The sequence below is a fragment of the Schistocerca gregaria genome, chromosome 5 (genome assembly GCF_023897955.1).
Source record: "Schistocerca gregaria isolate iqSchGreg1 chromosome 5, iqSchGreg1.2, whole genome shotgun sequence".
Classification (NCBI taxonomy): Eukaryota; Metazoa; Arthropoda; class Insecta; order Orthoptera; family Acrididae; genus Schistocerca; species Schistocerca gregaria.
In genome coordinates, this window is record NC_064924.1 from 361,354,688 (window position 1) to 361,373,845 (window position 19,158).

Below are 19,158 nucleotides of genomic sequence, written 5' to 3' on the forward strand. Positions count from 1 at the left end.
TCAAATAATACATAATGGTTTATGTTGAAAATCGTCAATATACAGGGTCCGGAGATGAGAAAGGATATCAGTCAGGTTATGATCTTTTCATACCTATCGAAGCACAAGGTAGTGTGGCAGGTATGTAGTTATTGCATGGCAAGGAAGTGACAGTGAATGAAGATAACTCTCTCAGTGGAGCAGAGTGTCTGAATCTGGAGGCTGCCACTTCTATCCAAACGAACAAACTATAATGAATACCTCTCTCTGGCATGCTAATGCAGCAGTGTAATCTTACCGTGAGCTATACTGTCTGACGTCAACATTCGTAACTCAGAGTGGCCGTCTGGAAGGAAGGAATTTTCCGAGAGGGACGAAAAAATGTGGACGTGACGGACGTGTACAGACAAACAAATTGTTAGAGTTTCAAAAATATTGGATGATTTATTGAAGAGAAGAAGCTAGCTCTTATGCAATGAGTTATTCACCTTCTTATCGATTGACATTGTTGTATGTCCTCCTCAGGGGTATCGTGACAAATTCAGGAAATGTGGCGCCTTCGATCGTCAAAATTCGGGAATTGTTGGAGGGCTCTTCCCATAATACTCCAAACGTTGTCAGCTGGGGAGAGATCCGGTGACCTTGCTGGCCAAGGCAGGGTTTGGAAAGGAGAAAGGGAAGAAGTAGACATTCTCGCAGTGTGCAGACGTGCATTGTCTTGATGTAATGTGAGCCCAGGATAGCTCACCGTGAGGGACAACGAAATGGGATGTAGAATATCATCTACGTACCGCTGTGCTGTCAGCGTACCGTGGATGACAATAAAAAACTTTCCTGGAATGAAAATAAATGGCACCTGAGACCGTGGATCCCGGTTGTCGGGCTGTATGGTGGACGACAGTGAAGTTGGTATCCCACTGCTGTCTGGGACGTCACCAGACACGTCTTCGGCCTGGAATCTCATTGATGGAGTAGAATTGTCTGCAGTGATGACTCTCGCTTGAAAGTGAGCCCTGATGACTAATGAAGACGTTTGTAGAGACGCCCCAGACAGCGTTGAGTTACCAGCATTACTGTTGCCCGCCATACGGCCCCGACACCCACGAGTGATGGTGAGAGGCGTCATTGCTTTTTGTAGCAGGACCCCTTCGGTTGTCATCGGTGGCACCCTTACAGGACAGCGATATGTTGACGACATTGTACGTTCAGTTTTGTTGCCCTTCAAAGTAGGCTATCCTGGGCTTACATTTCAGCAAGATAATTTCCGCCTGCACAGTGCGAGGGTTTATACTGCTTGTCTTCGTACTTGTCACACCCTACCTTGGCAACAAAGTCTCCAGATCTCTCGCCAACTGAAAACGTTTGAAGCTTTAGGGAGCGAGCCCTCCAACAATCTACAATCTCTGGATTTTGACGATCTGACGCACCAGTTGGAAAGAATTTGGCATCATATCACCCAGGAGGACAACCAACAACTCTGTAAATCAATGCCAAGCCGAATAACTGACTGCACATGGGCCAGTAGCAGACGAATGCGTTATTGACTTCCTCAATTTGTGGAACTCTTTCTCTTGAATACATCATCCAATTTTTCTGAAACTGAGATCAGTTGTTTGCCTGTATATGTGCATCATGTCTACCGATTGCAGTCTCATTCGGATTATTCTGTCATGGTGCTTCGTTTCTTTTGTCTTGAAGTGTATTTCATCCATAACCAACACAAAAACCAAATATATAGTATGTTCATATTAAACGGTCATTCTTATGAAAACCACTCTTTTTATCCAGTATTAATACTAGGTCTGTTGCTGAAGACAGATTCAGTGTTTTTGCGGAAAAAATTCCAGTCTCAAAAACGCTACTCAGTAGAACTTTTTCATAACAAATCCAAGTGAACTCTATGGCCCAACAGTTTGCTAAACATAATCATACCCCAAAGGAAAGGGAATAGCTTTATCTATTTCCCTGTCGCCTAATCAGTGGTGGTCCCACGTAAAATAAATCAGCCAACTGGCACAACACAAAGAAGATCGACGATATACGATCCTGTCTCATGCACATACATATTACGCACATCACCATCTGTACATCATCTAGATTTATATCAACAGTCTCCTGTATTTGTTTCGTTTGTGTTTTTTTCTTCTTTTTTGTATGTATTGGTGTTGTGTAACGTTAAATACCGGAAAGACCTATATGGAGTATACACAAAAATAAATAAATACCTATCCTCCAAGCTAATTTCATCGTACAAAGAGCGTTCAAAGGAAGAGATAGAATCCTCAATGAGTTAACATGTCTTTATAATCAAAAGAAATTTTTAATACTTACATTTACCATGAAATGAATCAAAGATTCACACACACATAAGAGAAGAATAAAATAACAATTTTTTTCACAGATTTTTCATAAATAACGGTAGAATACATGCTTGTCTGAAGTCAAAATGATCTCCCAACTGAGCCACTTCGTTACCGTGAACACGTGAAAATTGTAGTCTCCCTGCAGTATCAGTGTCGACTTTATCTGTTATCCACAGATGGAATATGCATGAAATATATGTACATAAAACTAATCTCTGATTCTTCCATGCCTTTCAATCTAAGGTTATGTAACACATATGATTATTATTTCACTTCATAGTGCCGGTACGTTTCAGTCCCAGAACGAGAAATATTGGGATTTTAACCAAAAAGCAGCTTAAGTATCAACAAAGAATAAGAAAATCTTCAGTTTTAAACGGAAAGTAAATAACTGTGGAAGTCATTTTTCATAGAAAGCGTGGAGGGTGATTGGAAGGCTATGTCATAATTTATTCAGTAATTGTAAAACGTTTACCAGCTTGCAACTGACCGTAGGTCAGCTAAGTTTTCTGACAGGGAAGTTTGCATTGCTTAGCTATGCACCATTGATCTCCAAGCTCCTTAGGCGTATCTGAACAATAAATGTGGAGTTAAATAAACATCTCAGCAACGAGATAATACTACAGAAGAGCGCTGCACCATTGAAGTGTGAATAGAGGAAGACAATGAACCTTTCCATGTTGCACAACACCTCTCTTGTAGCGTCCGTCTCTAGAGTTTGTTGAGCATTTCCGGAGTACTCTCTTACTTACTCGGTGCACCCATAACGAAAGGTACCGCTGTTCTTTTGACCTTCTCCATACTCCTCTATTGTTGGGTTCAACAGTGACGAGCCGTACTCAAGATCTGGTCGAACGGGTGTTTTTCAAATTCGTCGATTATAAAAATTTCCATGGGATTCTTCCAATTAATCTGACCTCTGATATAACTAATTTTACGTGGTTTTTTCACTTCAAGTTAACATTTTTTGTACTTCCTACAACAACACCACGACTCGTTTACTGCTACGGGCAAGCCGTTAAACATTTTTTTAGCATTCATCCTCGTTTTTTCGTTTTTCATCGGATTCTACAGGTTTCCCACGGACACGTAACTACGGGAAATAATGGGATGCTTTTCACTGTCTCGACCAGGATTTCCCAAACTCTGTTCCACGGAACACTGGTGTTCCGTAAGAAGGGAATAATTGCTCCATGAAAAACTATTAAGAATATGGCGCTTTTCCCGACATTTTAATGATACTAATTATTTTTTAAATGTAATGATTTCTACGTTATTAGCTATGGTATAAAATTGAAGTAATAGATGAATGAAATAAGTTCTTCTAATTTTTAAGAAAATGTTATTGAACTTGTAAAAAAACTAGGTATTCAGTCAAAGTAGAAGGATCCTCAAAATGTTCCGTCAGAGGAAAAGTTTGGGAGCACGTGGTGTAAACTACTGCAGAATACTCGTATGTGTTGGAAAATATCAACCGTTAGAAATTAAGTGTGAACGTGTTTCACTACTTCACAAATATTATTTTTGTGGCAAATGGTTCGCAGGTTCTGAGTAATAAAACTCGCAGTTTACCTCCTCTTGCAGAGTTCTAGACAAGGTTAGCAGTGACCTACAAGAAACATCGTGACAGTCCATTTCCAAATACGACTTACAAATGTAGTCACGAAAGCGCAAGCTGTCAGATGTAAACCACCTGATAATCAATTCAGGGACCTATCGTAATTCAGTTTGGTAACGCCAAGCCGGCATTAAACAGTAATTACCGAGCTCGACGTCGACGATTGCTGTACAGTAGCGAAGGCGGCTGCAGTGCAGATGACTCGCCCCATTCCGACGCTGTTTCCCCAGCTCCCAGAGCCGGGCTAATTGCGTACGCTGGAGATGTACGAACCCCGGCAGTTAATTGGATCCGCTAAAGAACGAAAAGCCTGTCATCCTTCCATTGCAGAGCCGTTCTATATCTGTCTGATATAATTAATCGCCTATAGCAATGGCTGGCTACAACGTCAGAGATAAATCATTTGCGGAACGAGCAGTTTTTCAGCCGTATCCACGGCAAATTACAAAAGTGATCGGTATTCGTGTTTCAAATGCTGCAGGGCCATCGGATACAGGTTATGCTTGAATGACTGCAGTGAGTACCCTTCTTGTTTACTAGCTGCTACTGACAACCAGACTATCCTGGAAAAAACCATACTACACACATTAAGATCTTACAGTATTGTTAAGCGTCACACATTGTTTCATTCGTTAAGTAAATGTGGTCTATTCCAAGGAACAAAGTTTTTATCCTTCTGGCGTTAATTTGTTGTAATTTGTATAGTTTTCTTGTTCGTGTGCTAACTATTTAAAGATTCTTCAGTTTACAGCATCACTCTACATTCCTTGCATTTCAGTAATCAAGAACTGGAAGAGCAGCAGGACATTCAGATACCTTTAAATTCATTATATGTAGGCGAATCCTATATTTTAAATAGTTATTGAAGAGAAATAAGAAGTAAAGAGATAGTATATGTGCTTCTCCAGTCGCCAACAAAGCCAGGTTATTTATCAGATAAACACAGACATTGCAACCATCAGTGATGTGTCGATGCCTCGACTGACTAAGATGACGGCAAAATAGTTTTCTCTCCCTGAGCAGCAATCAAGAAATTGTGAGCGTAAGGTTATTGGACTCCATGGCATACGAAAGTTTGGATCGGTCTTGTAGGAGAGCTCGGATAGTCGCAGTAGTTAAGGCGAAGGGAGAAATTTGTGTTCGAGATCAGGTCTGGCACAAATTTTCACTGTCGTCATTCCCTTATAAAGATTATGTTTGTTCGTATTGGCAACTGCGAATACATTTCACATACTTGGTAACGGCTATAGTCGTCACAGTGTCTGTTCCTTCGGACATGCATACATGTCCAGAGGAATATTGCATCGTTCTTCTTAACAACAAAGACACTGCAATATCATATTAGTTATTACTCTGAGTCAAATGGAAGTGTGGCAAATGCACTTTCACTGAAGTATGATAGTACTGCATTATTAGGTAGTGCATGGCCAATCTGTTACCTCGGGTGTTCAGGATACAGCAATTTGAACGCCCTGGGTTTTCCTTGTGAGTGGCAGCATCCGAGTTAGACTGGACAAAGAGCTTAATCAAAATGTATGAATAATCGTTCAAGTACTCAACGACCTCCTGAACGGCACGAAGTATCCTGCCTTGCATGCAGCTAGACTGTGAACACCACAAGTGTCCTCTTTCCATTGGAGGTCTGTAAAAACTATACTGGTCGCGTCTTTATATCTGACTAGCCAGTTCAGATTCTTCACATCACCAATCCAATCATTTGTTAGCAACTTTGAATTACTTAGCGTGAGCCCTATTTTGACACTCTAAAAAAAATGCACTTGAAAAAATATTTAATTGGAAAGAATTCTAGATGAATATCTCTCGCAGAAACTTTAAACTCCATGTTATTCATTTATATTTCCACGCTACTAATCACTACCTACGTTCACATCTGCGTGATAAATAAAGTGCCTTCAAAGAACCACCTTCAAGCTATCTCACTACCTTTCCACACTCTAAAGGCGCGCTGGATTACCGAGCACATAGTTTCTCTGTGCGAGCCCTGATTTCTCTTAGTTTATAGTGATGATCATTTCTCTCTATGTAGGGGGGTCCCAACAGAATGTTTTTGCAATCGGAGGAGAAAACTGGTGACTGAAATTTCATGAGAAGTTCCCGTCGCAACGAAAAATGACTTTGTTTTAATGATTACCACTCCAATTCACGTATCACGTCTGTGGTACTATCTTCCCAATTTCGCGATAATACAAAACGAGCTGCCCTTCTTTATACTTTTCCGATGTCATCCGTCAGCCTCACATGATCCGGATCCCACATCGCATAACAATACTTCAGAATAGGTCGGACAAGCGTGGTGCAAGCAGTCTCTTTGCACATGTTGATGGTACTTTCTACTGTGCAATACACTAAGGTCTCCTCCCATTCGAGGTGTACGGTATATTTCCTTGACTGTTGGACAGTTAATGGAAGGAAGGGAGAGAGGAGTTTAGCCTCGCGTTAACAGTGCGCACACTAGAAATTAAGCACAAGCTCCCAATATGAAAGGATGATGGAGTACATCAGCAGTGCCATTTTCGAAGGCACCGTTCCAGCATTCTCCTAGAACGATTTAGTGAAATTACGAAAAACATAAGTCCTGATGGCTAGATGGGGATTTACCCGACACCCCCCCGAATGAGACTTCACTTCTTTGTCGGAGAGTTAATATTATAATTCGACATTTCTGCTCAGTCTCTCGCCTTTCAAACAAGCCTGTGGCTGTTCTTTAGACTCATCCATCATCTGCTATCACTGACTCTGCATATCAGGCAAGTGAAAACCTACTGAAGCTTCTCATTATGTTTCACATATCTCTGAGGGTTGTTTAACACAATTTGCGTAAATGCTTCCATTCTGCAGATGGACTCTGCATTAAGATTTTACTATTATATATTTTAAAACGTCATATGCTGCATTAAGTTTACCTCTGTCAGTGCTTGAAAGCATGAAGATGAAACAATCTGTCACCTTAACAACTTCGGACAGTTAATACAGGGTGTAGATAAAGTCCTGGAACACTCTAAATTATGTGTCCCCACAGAAAAAAGTCACACGGAGTGAAATCTGGTGATCGTGGAGGCCATTTCGTGAAACAGCTGTCCCCTTCCGTAGCACGGCCGATCTATCGATGCGGCGGCTCCGTGGTCAGGTAGCCAAGAAATTCGCGATGAAAATGGAGTGGTGCCCATCCTGCTGAAAGATGAACGGAGACTCCTACTGCATTTGAGGCATCAGCCATTCCTGCAACGTGTCCTAGCAGCAATATCGAGTGACAGTGCTTTCGGCGAAGAAGAATAGCCCGTCCAGTTTTTGACGTGACAAGGCACAAAAAACCTTTACTTTCGGGGAATAACACTCAAATCCAACGCATTCGTGTGGTTGTGTGGTTGCTTTGCAGCCCAGATTCGACAATTATGCCTGATCACCTTCCCATTAGTATGAAAAGTGGCTTCGTCGCTAAAAATTAAGCGATCAACAATGTCGCGTTTGCGACGAGCGCTGACTACCAGCAAAAAAACTGGTTCAAATGGCTCTGAGTACTATGGGACTTAACTTCTGAGTTCATCAGTCCCCTAGAACTTAGAACTAGTTAAACCTAACTAACCTAAGGACATCACACACATCCACGCCCGAGGCAGGATTCGAACCTGCGACCGTAGCGGTCTCGCGGTTCCAGACTGCAGCGTTTAGAACCGCACGGCCACTTTGGCCAGCGACTACCAGCAAATTACCAAATTACACTGTGTTGGTACATACAAAAAAAACCTTTCAGGGTTTCTCTTCAAAATGACATATGTATGATATTTGCACAGTGTTTGGTTCTTGTGCAATAAATAGTTGAAAGTGTTCCCGGACTTCATGTACACCTTTCAGTTGTAGTCTCTCGCCTTTCGAAGAGTGTGTGACTGGTCCTCAGGCTCATCTCGTAGCCACTATCAACCAAATGACAACCCCTTGCAATTTCTCATTATGTCTCACAAACCTCTGAAGCCTTTTTAACACAATTTGTGTAAATTTTCCATTCTGCAGATGGCCATTGCATAAATTTTTCACTATTACATATTTCAGTACGTTATATGCTGCACTACATTTACCTGTATCAATATTTCAGAGCGTGTCTCTGTCACCTTAACAACAGTGTCCCCTAGTCTGTTTTAACGACTTCCACATGTGTAAAAGAGGTATTAGCGCTGTCGAAACATGCTTCATAGGCACTGACGAGTAACTGAATTAGCGCTACCTAACAGATACTAACAGCGTCGCCTTTCTCTCTGAAGACAACAATGCATAGTAGCAAAACCCCACTAGAAACTGAAAGCACTGCGGACACTTTCCGAGCCACAAGCATGGAGATCACTCGGCGCTGGATCCAAGGCACGGAAATCGCGATGGCTTCGCAGATGTGGTCAGTAGGAATGAAGGCACGTAGCAAGGAGGCTGGGGATGGGGAAGGTTGGAGAGGGCACCTCACTACCTCGCTTGCAAATAGTCACTATTAAAACGCTCCATTGATACATAACGTAAACTTGATTACGTTTGGCAGCGAACAATGAGGAGACGATCACGTTATTGATAGATCATACTGTATCTCCAGGTAGTGTTGTATGCTTTTCAATATCGAAAAACATTGATATTAGACGCTGTTTTCGTACGTATGTCTCCTGTATGTTAACCTCCAGTAGGGATTGGTTATCAACAGCAGAATAGTATCTTCTGATCTTATAGTGGAGGTGACTTATAAGGTTCTACATTACAGATTTCAGACAAGGAGGGGCTAGATCATCCACTCCAATGTCTTTCCTACGCAGCTGGTAAGAGCGACACTATGATAGTTGCTAGGTTGGGTTTCGTCCGTACCTGGTTTAAGAAATGGAATCATTCCTGATTGATCTTCAGGGTAAGGATACTGGCCATTACCCTGCACTTTAAAAAATATTTTTTATATTCTTTGTTAAGGTTCTACATCATTCCATACATATTTTACATCCAGCTCAAGAGCTGTGTCACAATCTGCGCATAGTGCTGTGTCCCATTCCCGCACTGAGAGTAGTTTTAGGCTTCATCTTTGTTGGAGTTTAAATTTGTTCTTACTCTCACCTAGTTTCTCGGTAGGCCTCGAAACCTGGTCCTGGACTCATAGAAGACACTTCATGACTGAAAAATAATTCTCCTTTGCCCCGAATGGTATCTAGTCGAGATGACATGTTCCCACAGCTCTTCCCTAAGGATTACCATATCACAGTGGCGAATGTCTACCAGTTGTAGACTTAAATTAATGCCACGATCTCTTCTTGCTCTCTGTAACTGCCAATCGGCCTATTTCCCTCAGTAACTGAAAGGACGCAAGATATTTTGTAGGACTGCAGTTGAAGCATCGCAGTGATTCCCGCCTATCCCTTATTGTAGAATGTTGTATTCTACATAACTACTCCTGCTGGTTACTCCACCCTTCTGATGTAGCGGCTTGTCAGCGTGCCTACAGCAAAATGATGTCACAAGTAGCAAGGAATCCAGTGATCGTCCCCATACGCCGCTAGGAGCAAGCGTACTATTTCTCCACTTCTTGGCACATGCTTGAATTGCAGAAAACGACTACATCATTCTTCTTGCAGAGTCAGTGGGCTACCCGCATGTTATCACCTGAAGCATCATCCAGTTAACGTGTATTCATTGCAATAATCCACGTGGCTTTAAATCCGGCACCCAGCGAGTCAGGAGAGTTCATTGGCGGAGTTCATCTTCAGGGGAACAAACAGTTCACTGGCTCAGTTAATCGGAAGTTCAGCCCAGTTTATCATCGGTGCCATCAAGTGTTCAGGATTCCTCGATAAACAACAGTTTGTCATCAGCAGGCGGGGATCTGTCTTCACCAATTCTTGGTCAGAAGACATCGGCTACGTGGGTTAGAGCTCATGTTAAAACAGTCAGAAGAGAGCTGCCACTAGCCCAGAATATGCTGCCCACATGTAAACCAACCATGATGATATGGACCACCACATCCTGGTTAGTGATTTAGTTCTGGAGGTGACTGTTCATTCTCTTAATTCTCAGCCTGGACAGTTCATTGGTGTTTAATATGAACTGAACGTACATGTACATTTGTGTGAGTGATCAAATAAACAAATAATCACGTTTTTGCTGTAATTACCTTTGTGTAGTGGTGTTGCAGAACATATCCAACAATGGCGCAGGCGTACAGAGTAACGAAACTTCACAACACTCACAGTCAACCAGGTACTTGGAACATGGAAGGGCACTCACAAACGGTCACTGAAGAACATATAATTCACCGGAAATTGTGTGGTTCACTGACGAAGTATTTCTATTCTAGGATTCACGGTGCAGTGTATTTTCTACATTTTGTTGACTCACAGACTTGACTTCAAGAGTCAGTGGCCTCAATGAAACTTCAGATAGTTCTAATTCAGAACTCTGGAATTGGTTCATTTTCTTATTCGAACATTCTTGCCATACATTTTGCTTGTTGGCATTTGTTTGTTGATACATTCATGTTGAGCACTTCTTATTGGCTTGTGCTTCTGGCAGCATTCTTGTTAGGCATTTCTCTTGTTGGAACTTTTGGTAGTGTCTCATTATGCTAGTTGGTTGATAATCTGACAGTAATGCATTCCTGAGAGTGCAGTGAACTGATTTTATGTTGCCAATGTTGAACCTTTATTTCAATCCTTTAATAATACAATAGAAAAATTGAGTGCTACATAGGAAAAATTGTTGCAACCGTTTTAGAAGTGGAAACGATGGTAACAGGACATCATCGGACAACACTAGCGTTCCACTTATTTGACCCTATAAATGAACAGTGGGCCAGGCACATAAACAGGCTTGAGAGATACTTTACAGTACTCAGAAATTCAGCTGATGTAACTGGGCAATTTCAAATGGCATAGTTGATTTCCCTGCCACCAGAGATCTGTTCGAGTCGAATGTCACATTCAGTCCATGGGACAGCAGACGGCGGGGGCACATGATCGACGTGACTGCTGCAGTTGCCGACCTGGGTATAGGCATGGAGGGTGGTGGTCAGTCAGTTGGAGCAATTCGAAATACCGACATACATGGAGGCCAGCGCCATTGCCACAGTAGAAGTGGCAGACAAGCAAGCGGCTCGTCACCAGTGGTGACTGAGGTATCAGTGACAATGGGCTGGGCCTGAAGTTGTTGGAGCTGCTCAGCTGCTGGAGTAATACAAATAAGACAGTTCTGGGCGGAGACAAGTCCACGGGCCTTAAGAAGCTGATATACGGAGCAGTTACTGGACGAAAGCATGACGATTGGGGCTGCCATATGGACGAGAATCTGGCGAAGTGGTTGCTACCTTTCCTCTTCGGACAAACAGCAATTCCAGTCGAGGGAAACGAATTCCTTGTGTATGTCATAAGTAGCACTACCTCAATGGTTTCGCAGATAATGGTGATGACACTGTGTAGCCAGTATTAACAATTTCTTGTGCAGAAATCTGTGGGTCTTGAATAATTAGTCTGGTTATTTATGGTACATGGGGCGTGTGACAGAGTGTGCTGCAAGGCAGATCAGGCATAAATCTGTTATTACTTGCTATGTGTGTCATTCAGTGTATTAAGAAGAAATTGACTGTGATTTTAAGGGTTTATTGGGTCATTGCTTTCACGTGACTGAGCCTTTCGCTCACTTGCTGCTTTAGGATTTTGTTGTTATTGCTTTTATGTGTAAAAGCCGACACATTTGTTATTATATAAGAGGTTATTCAGACATAAGCTTGGTCAGCTAGGTATTGTTGTGGGGAGCTGACGTTTCAGTCGTCGGGTGACGGTAGAAATTAGAAGCTATATTTACTGATCCTAGAGAAGGTTAAGTATTCTTTGGCAGACAAATTTTATAATTCTTATTTCTGGTTTTGGTTGAGTGCCAGACACTGCGAATTGTTACTTTTTTTCCCAGTTATCCTTATAGGACAAAGCTAAATTTGTTTTGTATTTGGATTTATTCTGTTATTGTTATGAAGATAATTGTGCTATTTATCAATTTGGCCTCTTAAAGTTCCTTAGGATTACAGAAATATATCTTTCCCTTTGTTGTAAAATAACTTGAGTCCCACATCTGCACAACCCCCAGCCCAAACCACGGTGCACGTAACTCCTTACTATATAAAGAAATGTGCTTTCTTATTATCAGCTGCAGGTGCAGCAACTCGTACTGGATAATGTGTCTGTGCGTTAGGAAACATGGAAGTAAAGGAAACGTTAGATGAATATTTTGAGAGTAATATACTTGTGGTATCAGCACACTATAAATTTTATAGGACGTATGAATAACCAAGATAATCGTTTACGGGATGGATTGCCACGTTTCAAGGTCTCACTCGGGATGGTAAATTCTTCTTTCTTGTGGGGCTCCTACAGATGTCATTGCAACCCACATTCACCAGTTTCTATCTTTCCATGTTCAAAAATGGTTCAAATGGCTCTGAGCACTATGGGACTCAACTGCTGTGGTCATCAGTCCCCTAGAACTTAGAACTACTTAAACCTAACTAACCTAAGGACATCACACACATCCATGCCCGAGGCAGGATTCGAACCTGCGACAGTAGCAGTAGCACGGTTCCGGACTGCGTGCCTAGAACCGCGAGACCACCGCGGCCGGCTTCCCATGTTCCCTCATCTTCTTCTATTTCTCTTTTTCTTATGACCTCCTTGAACCCATTTAACAAGGCATTTCCAGTATCCATCTTCCTCTCTCTCCCCGAGGGTGGTACGTCAAGAGGTTTCTTGGTCATCTGTCGTCATGTTTCATTCACACTGTATGTCCATACCAGGCAAGCTGCAGTTCTTGTTTTCTATCTGTGATACCTTCTTGAGCCTCAATCATTTCCCAAGTAGTTGTATCGGCTAGATAGTCACGCCGAGATATTCCACACGTTCTTCTGAGATAGTACATTTCTACAGCTGTTGGAGTGATTCTATCTTTTTACAGTGAGTTGCCAGTATTCGCATCCATAGGTCGTTATAGGCTCTGCGGTACTTCTACTAGCATATTCCTTGCTTTCCAACCTACCTTGGAAGACCGCAACAGAGGGTTTCGCTTCTAAATTGCTTCTTTCCAAAAAATGGCTCTGAGCACTATGGGACTTAACTTCTGAGGCCATCAGTCCGATAGAACTTAGAACTACTTAAACTTTACTAACCTAAGGACATCACACACATCCATGCCCGAGGCAGGATTCGAACCTGAGGCCGTAGCGGTTACGCGGTTTCAGCCTGTAGCGCATAGAACCGCTCGGCCATCCCGGCCGGCTGCTTCTTTCCCTTTTTTTGCTCTATTTCCAAATTACGTTTCCGTCTTCCGACAGGGTGTTACCCAAATGTTTAAATTTTTTGCTCACCTTGATATGGCGGCCCTCTACTACAACATTTTCTACATTTTCTCGACTGCATATGTATTAAGTCTATTTAAAATTTACTCTCAATCACCTTTGTTTTAGTTCTTGCAAGAGGAAGATGATGTGTTGTTCCAACAGGCTAATGCTCGCCCACGCACTGCCTGTGAAACTCTACATGCTCTGCAAGACGTACAGAAACTACCCCAGCGAGCACGATCTCTGGACGTTTCTCCACAGGAGCACGTATAGGATATGGTGGGACGAGAAGTAACTTGTGCGACTTGTCAACCAACAACACTTACAGAATAACGTGAACAGGTCGAGCAGGCGTCGCATAACATATCCCAGGACAGCATTCGCCATCTGTACAATGGACTGGATGTCAGATTCTTCTGCTGCATTGGCACTCATGGAGGTTACATCAAGTACTAATTTAGGTATTTCAGCATGAACTAATACGTGGGACCTCAGAACCGTTTTGTTGTTGATCTGTAAATATAATCATTTCATGTACTCCACATGCACTGTTGAAACAATAAATCTTGAGTAATTTGGAAACCTCTAAAAGGGTGTAATATTTGTTTCAGCAGCGTATTTTAAACAATGTGAGAGGCAAGTAGCATTTGTGCTTTAATCCTTCTGTAATTCTGAAACGATAAGAGAAATTTTTTTTCAGTCCAGAGACTGGTTTGATGTAGCTCTCCCTGCTACTCCATCCTGTGCAAGCTTCTTCATCTCCCAGTACCTATTGCAACCTACATCCTTCTGAATCTGTTCAGTGTATTCATCTCTTGGTCTCTCTCTACGATTTTTACCCTCCACGCTGCCCTCCAATACCAAATTCCCTTGAAGCCTCAGAATATGCCCTACCAACGGATCCCTTCTTCTAGTCAAGTTGTGCCACAAATTTCTCTTCTCTCCAATTCTATTCAATACCTCCTCATTAGTTATGTGATCTACCCATCTAATCTTCAAATTCTTCTGTAGCACCACATTTCGAAAGCTTCTATTCTCTTCTTGTCTAAACTATTTATCGTCCATGTTTCACTTCCATACATGGCTACAGTCCATAGAAACGATTTTCTGACACTTAAATCAATAATCGATGTTAACAAATTTCTCTTCTTCAGAAACGTTTTCCTTGCCATTGCCAGTCTACATTTTATATCCTCACTACTTCCACCATCATCAGTTATTTTGCTCCCCAAATAGCAAAACTCATTTACTGCTTTAAGCGTCTCATTTTCTAATATAATTCCTGCAGCATCATCCGATTTAATCCGACTACATTCCATTACCGTCGTTTTGCTTTTGTTGATGTTCATCTTATATCCTCCTTTCAAGACACTGTCCATATCGAGATCTATAAACACTACTCAGATTCTTACCCTCTCTACGTCGTTAGCTATTTTAAAATAAAAATGTTTTTATTACAGGGCCTTCCTTTCCGGAATCCACTTTGTTCTTCAGAGTCAATCAGCAACCCCTCTCTCCTGTCTTTTAGGACCTGACCATACAACCTACCACCAGGGTTTACAACACTTGACTCTATGATAATTTCCAAGAACCTTCTTAACACCTTATTAATTAGGCTTAGATACGCCAAATCCCATTCTTGGGCAATTCCCTTCTAACATGCAAGCATTAAAAATGTACTCAAATATTCCCACAACACCCTCGTCCCATACCGACTTATTCCATTGGTATAATCCCTGGTCGAGGAGATTTTCCATTGCTTTCACAGATCTTCCAAGTTCTGCAGTAGTTACTGCATCTACATTTCGCACAGATAATTCATTCTCGAAATTCAGAGCTATGTTCTTACACAAGTTTCCGCATGTGTAATAGTGTTCCTGAAACGATTTTCCCAATCCCAAATGCCAATAACTGTTACATTTTCCTCTCCTTTCTCATCTCGTCTGAAACTCTTCACTGTTTTCCAGGCTTCTGCTACCTTCATAACCCCCACATATCTACACTCCTGGAAATTGAAATAAGAACACCGTGAATCCATTGTCCCAGGATGGGGAAACTTTATTAACACATTCCTGGGGTCAGATACATCACATGATCACACTGACAGAACCACAGGCACATAGACACAGGCAACAGAGCATGCACAATGTCGGCACTAGTAAAGTGTATATCCACCTTTCGCAGCAAGGCAGGCTGCTATTCTCCCATGGAGACGTTCGTAGAGATGCTGGATGTAGTCCTGTGGAACGGCTTGCCATGCCATTTCCACCTGGCGCCTCAGTTGGACCAGCGTTCGTGCTGGACGTGCAGACCGCGTGAGACGACGCTTCATCCAGTCCCAAACATGCTCAATGGGGGACAGATCCGGAGATCTTGCTGGCCAGGGTAGTTGACTTACACCTTCTAGAGCACGTTGGGTGGCACGGGATACATGCGGACGTGCATTGTCCTGTTGGAACAGCAAGTTCCCTTGCCGGTCTAGAAATGGTAGAACGATGGGTTCGATGACGGTTTGGATGTACCGTGCACTATTCAGTGTCCCCTCGACGATCACCAGAGGTGTACGGCCAGTGTAGGAGATCGCTCCCCACACCATGATGCCCTGTGTGCCTCGGTCGTATGCAGTCCTGATTGTGGCGCTCACCTGCATGGCGCCAGACACGCATACGACCATCATTGGCACCAAGGCAGAAGCGACTCTCATCACTGAAGACGACACGTCTCCATTCGTCCCTCCATTCACGCCACTGGAGGCGGGCTGCACGATGTTGGGGCGTGAGCGGAAGACGGCCTAACGGTGTGCGGGACCGTAGCCCAGCTTCATGGAGACGGTTGCGAATGGTCCTCGCCGATACCCCAGGAGCAACAGTGTCCCTAATTTGCTGGGAAGTGGCGGTGCGGTCCCCTACGGCACTGTGTAGGATCCTACGGTCTTGGCGTGCATCTGTGCGTCGCTGCGGTCCGGTCCCAGGTCGACGGGCACGTGCACCTTCCGCCGACCACTGGCGACAACATCGATGTACTGTGGACACCTCACGCCCCACGTGTCGAGCAATTCGGCGGTATGTCCACCCGGCCTCCCGCATGCCCACTATACGCCCTCGCTCAAAGTCCATCAGCTGCACATACGGTTCATCCACGCTGTCGCGGCATGCTGCCAGTGTTAAAGACTGCGATGGAGCTCCGTATGCCACGGCAAACTGGCTGACACTGACGGCGGCGGTGCACAAATGCTGCGCAGCTAGCGCCATTCGACGGCCAACACCGCGGTTCCTGGTGTGTCCGCTGTGCCGTGCGTGTGATCATTGCTTGTACAGCCCTCTCGCAGTGTCCGGAGCAAGTATGGTGGGTCTGACACACCGGTGTCAATGTGTTCTTTTTTCCATTTCCAGGAGTGTATCTACCTTCTCACACCTCATTTTTTCCATTAATTATTTCTTTTTTAACCTAGCTCTTTATTTTGAATGGGTATTCCATTAGGAGACTTGCAGCTGAAATTCAAAATATCCATTTCAGCGAAGAATGGATTGCTAAAAGTGACAAGCCTAGGTATGTACAAAGTCACTTTAATAGCAACGAGCAGGCAGGGAGGCATGTTAGAAGAAAGTGTGAAGCGAAAATTATGAGAGGTGAACTTAGAATGCTGTTTTTGAAAAAAGAAGTGGTGAATGTGAAATTAATTGATGTGGATGTTGGATTGGCAAATCATGTAACTCCACTGGTATTTGATCAACTATTGGTTAGAGTAATTAGACTATTGAGGAAGTTATAAATAACCTTAAGCACAAGCATAACAAATGGCTAATTTAGTAGGACTAGATAATGTACTTGTAATGGCTGCGAACGTGTATTGTGAATTTTATCCCAGTGTTTTAAATCTTACTGTTACTGTTTATAGTCAGGACCAGGAGAAGCTGTTACAAAGAGGCTTAAACATAATATGAGTAGAAGACTAGCTAAAAATGCAGTAAAGAATACTTTAAGTCATGTTCTATTTCGGATGGACACTAATAAAGTATCCAAGGTAGAACAGAACAAAATTGTAGTAGTAGTTGAAACAATGCTTACACCTGCAATGAGGAAAGTGAATATTCAGATCAACAAAGAGGATAATGTACTTAAAGAAATGAATATAAAGTTGATGGAGGAAGATTCATCATTACAAGGGCAGCTGAAGGTAATACGACTATTTCTGTTACGAGGGAAATATGCATTGTTAAGACCGTTCAGTTTCTTTCAAGAAAATAATATTATAGCAGCGGATAGGGATCCCACCAATGACATTCATGGAAAATTAAATAAAAAGTCGAAGTCGTACTCAGGAACTTCTGAAAATTACGAATGTGAGGGCTCCAAAATTAAGGTAGCAAGTAAAGGTCCATAAGGAACATAAACCAGTAAGACCAGTAGCTGACAGAAGAGGGACCCTGTATGTAAAATAGCTAAGAAATGTTTAGACATCCTTAAAAAAACAGCGTAAATTCAGGCAACAGTTTTCAGTAAAATATAGTATTCCGATAGTTGAGGAGATATGGGACGTATCTGTAGAGATATAATGACATTTGTGTCGCTAGATATTGTTAATTTATATGCAAATATTGCTATTGAGACAACTGTCGACATTACTGCCGTTAACCTGATAAATCAAAATAATATCTCTGACAACAAAATTAGTGAATTAATAGACCTCTTCTTTGTCTGAAAAATAATTACTTTAGTTTTAATAAACACACACACACATATATATATATATATATATATATATATATATATATATATATATATATATATATATATATGTGTGTGTGTGTGTGTGTGTGTGTGTAACAAGAGAGAATGAGAATGTGAAGCTCCTTTTCTGGATTATTAACGGATATTTTCATCCACTGTTTAGAGATAAAGTTTCTTCATTTTTTTCTAACCTTAGCTGAAAAAATACTTTATTATTGACGATAGGTGGACAGTACTCTTTTACTGACAAACGGTGATCAAACAGATAAACGAGACTGAAACCAAGTTCAATAAAATGCGTCGAAATATTGAGTTTACAAGAGAGAAAGACATCGGTTCTATTAATTTCATAGATTAAACAATTACTAAAGAGAATGGGAAACATGTGTTTGATGTATGCAGAAAATCACTTTCACAGATGTAATCCTAGGTTATGGTTCATAGCACTGGAACCAATACACGAAAGCTTTCCTCCACTTTGGTTTTAATAGATTTTTTGATTACCACTTTTCAAACAAAATCATGGTAAACAAGTAAAAGTGATACAATTTACAGCCAGAAATAATAATTGCTTATTGCAGTATATGACGGACATTTATAATACAACTACCAAAAAATATGAGCAACACAATAACAAGCAAATGTGTAAAACATGTCAGCACAAGAATAACTGTAATTTTTAGAAAATAGAATATTAATGTGGCATTTTCCACCGAAAACAGGTCGGATTTGACTGGTAATTAATAACATTCATAAATATGAGCAGCTGCAGGAATCAGGTGTATACAGATTGACGTATATTGTATATGATGCAACTTACATTGGGCAAACGGGAAGAAGGCTTGAAGTGAGGTTCCACGAGCGTGTGGCATTGGATAGAAGGGATACAGCAGACGAATCTAATTTTGCGGCACATTTGATTTCTACTGGCCCTCCCCCGTAATCTGAAATTACAGTTCAAACTCTTGCAGATGGGTGGGAAAGGAAGATATCACTCTCCTGTCAGGAGTGCTTCACATCTCTTCTGGTTACAAAAAATGAGACCCACCAATCCAGCAGACGACAATAAGATGTACATCGTTCCCCTTATAACATGCCACCGGGGCAGGTTA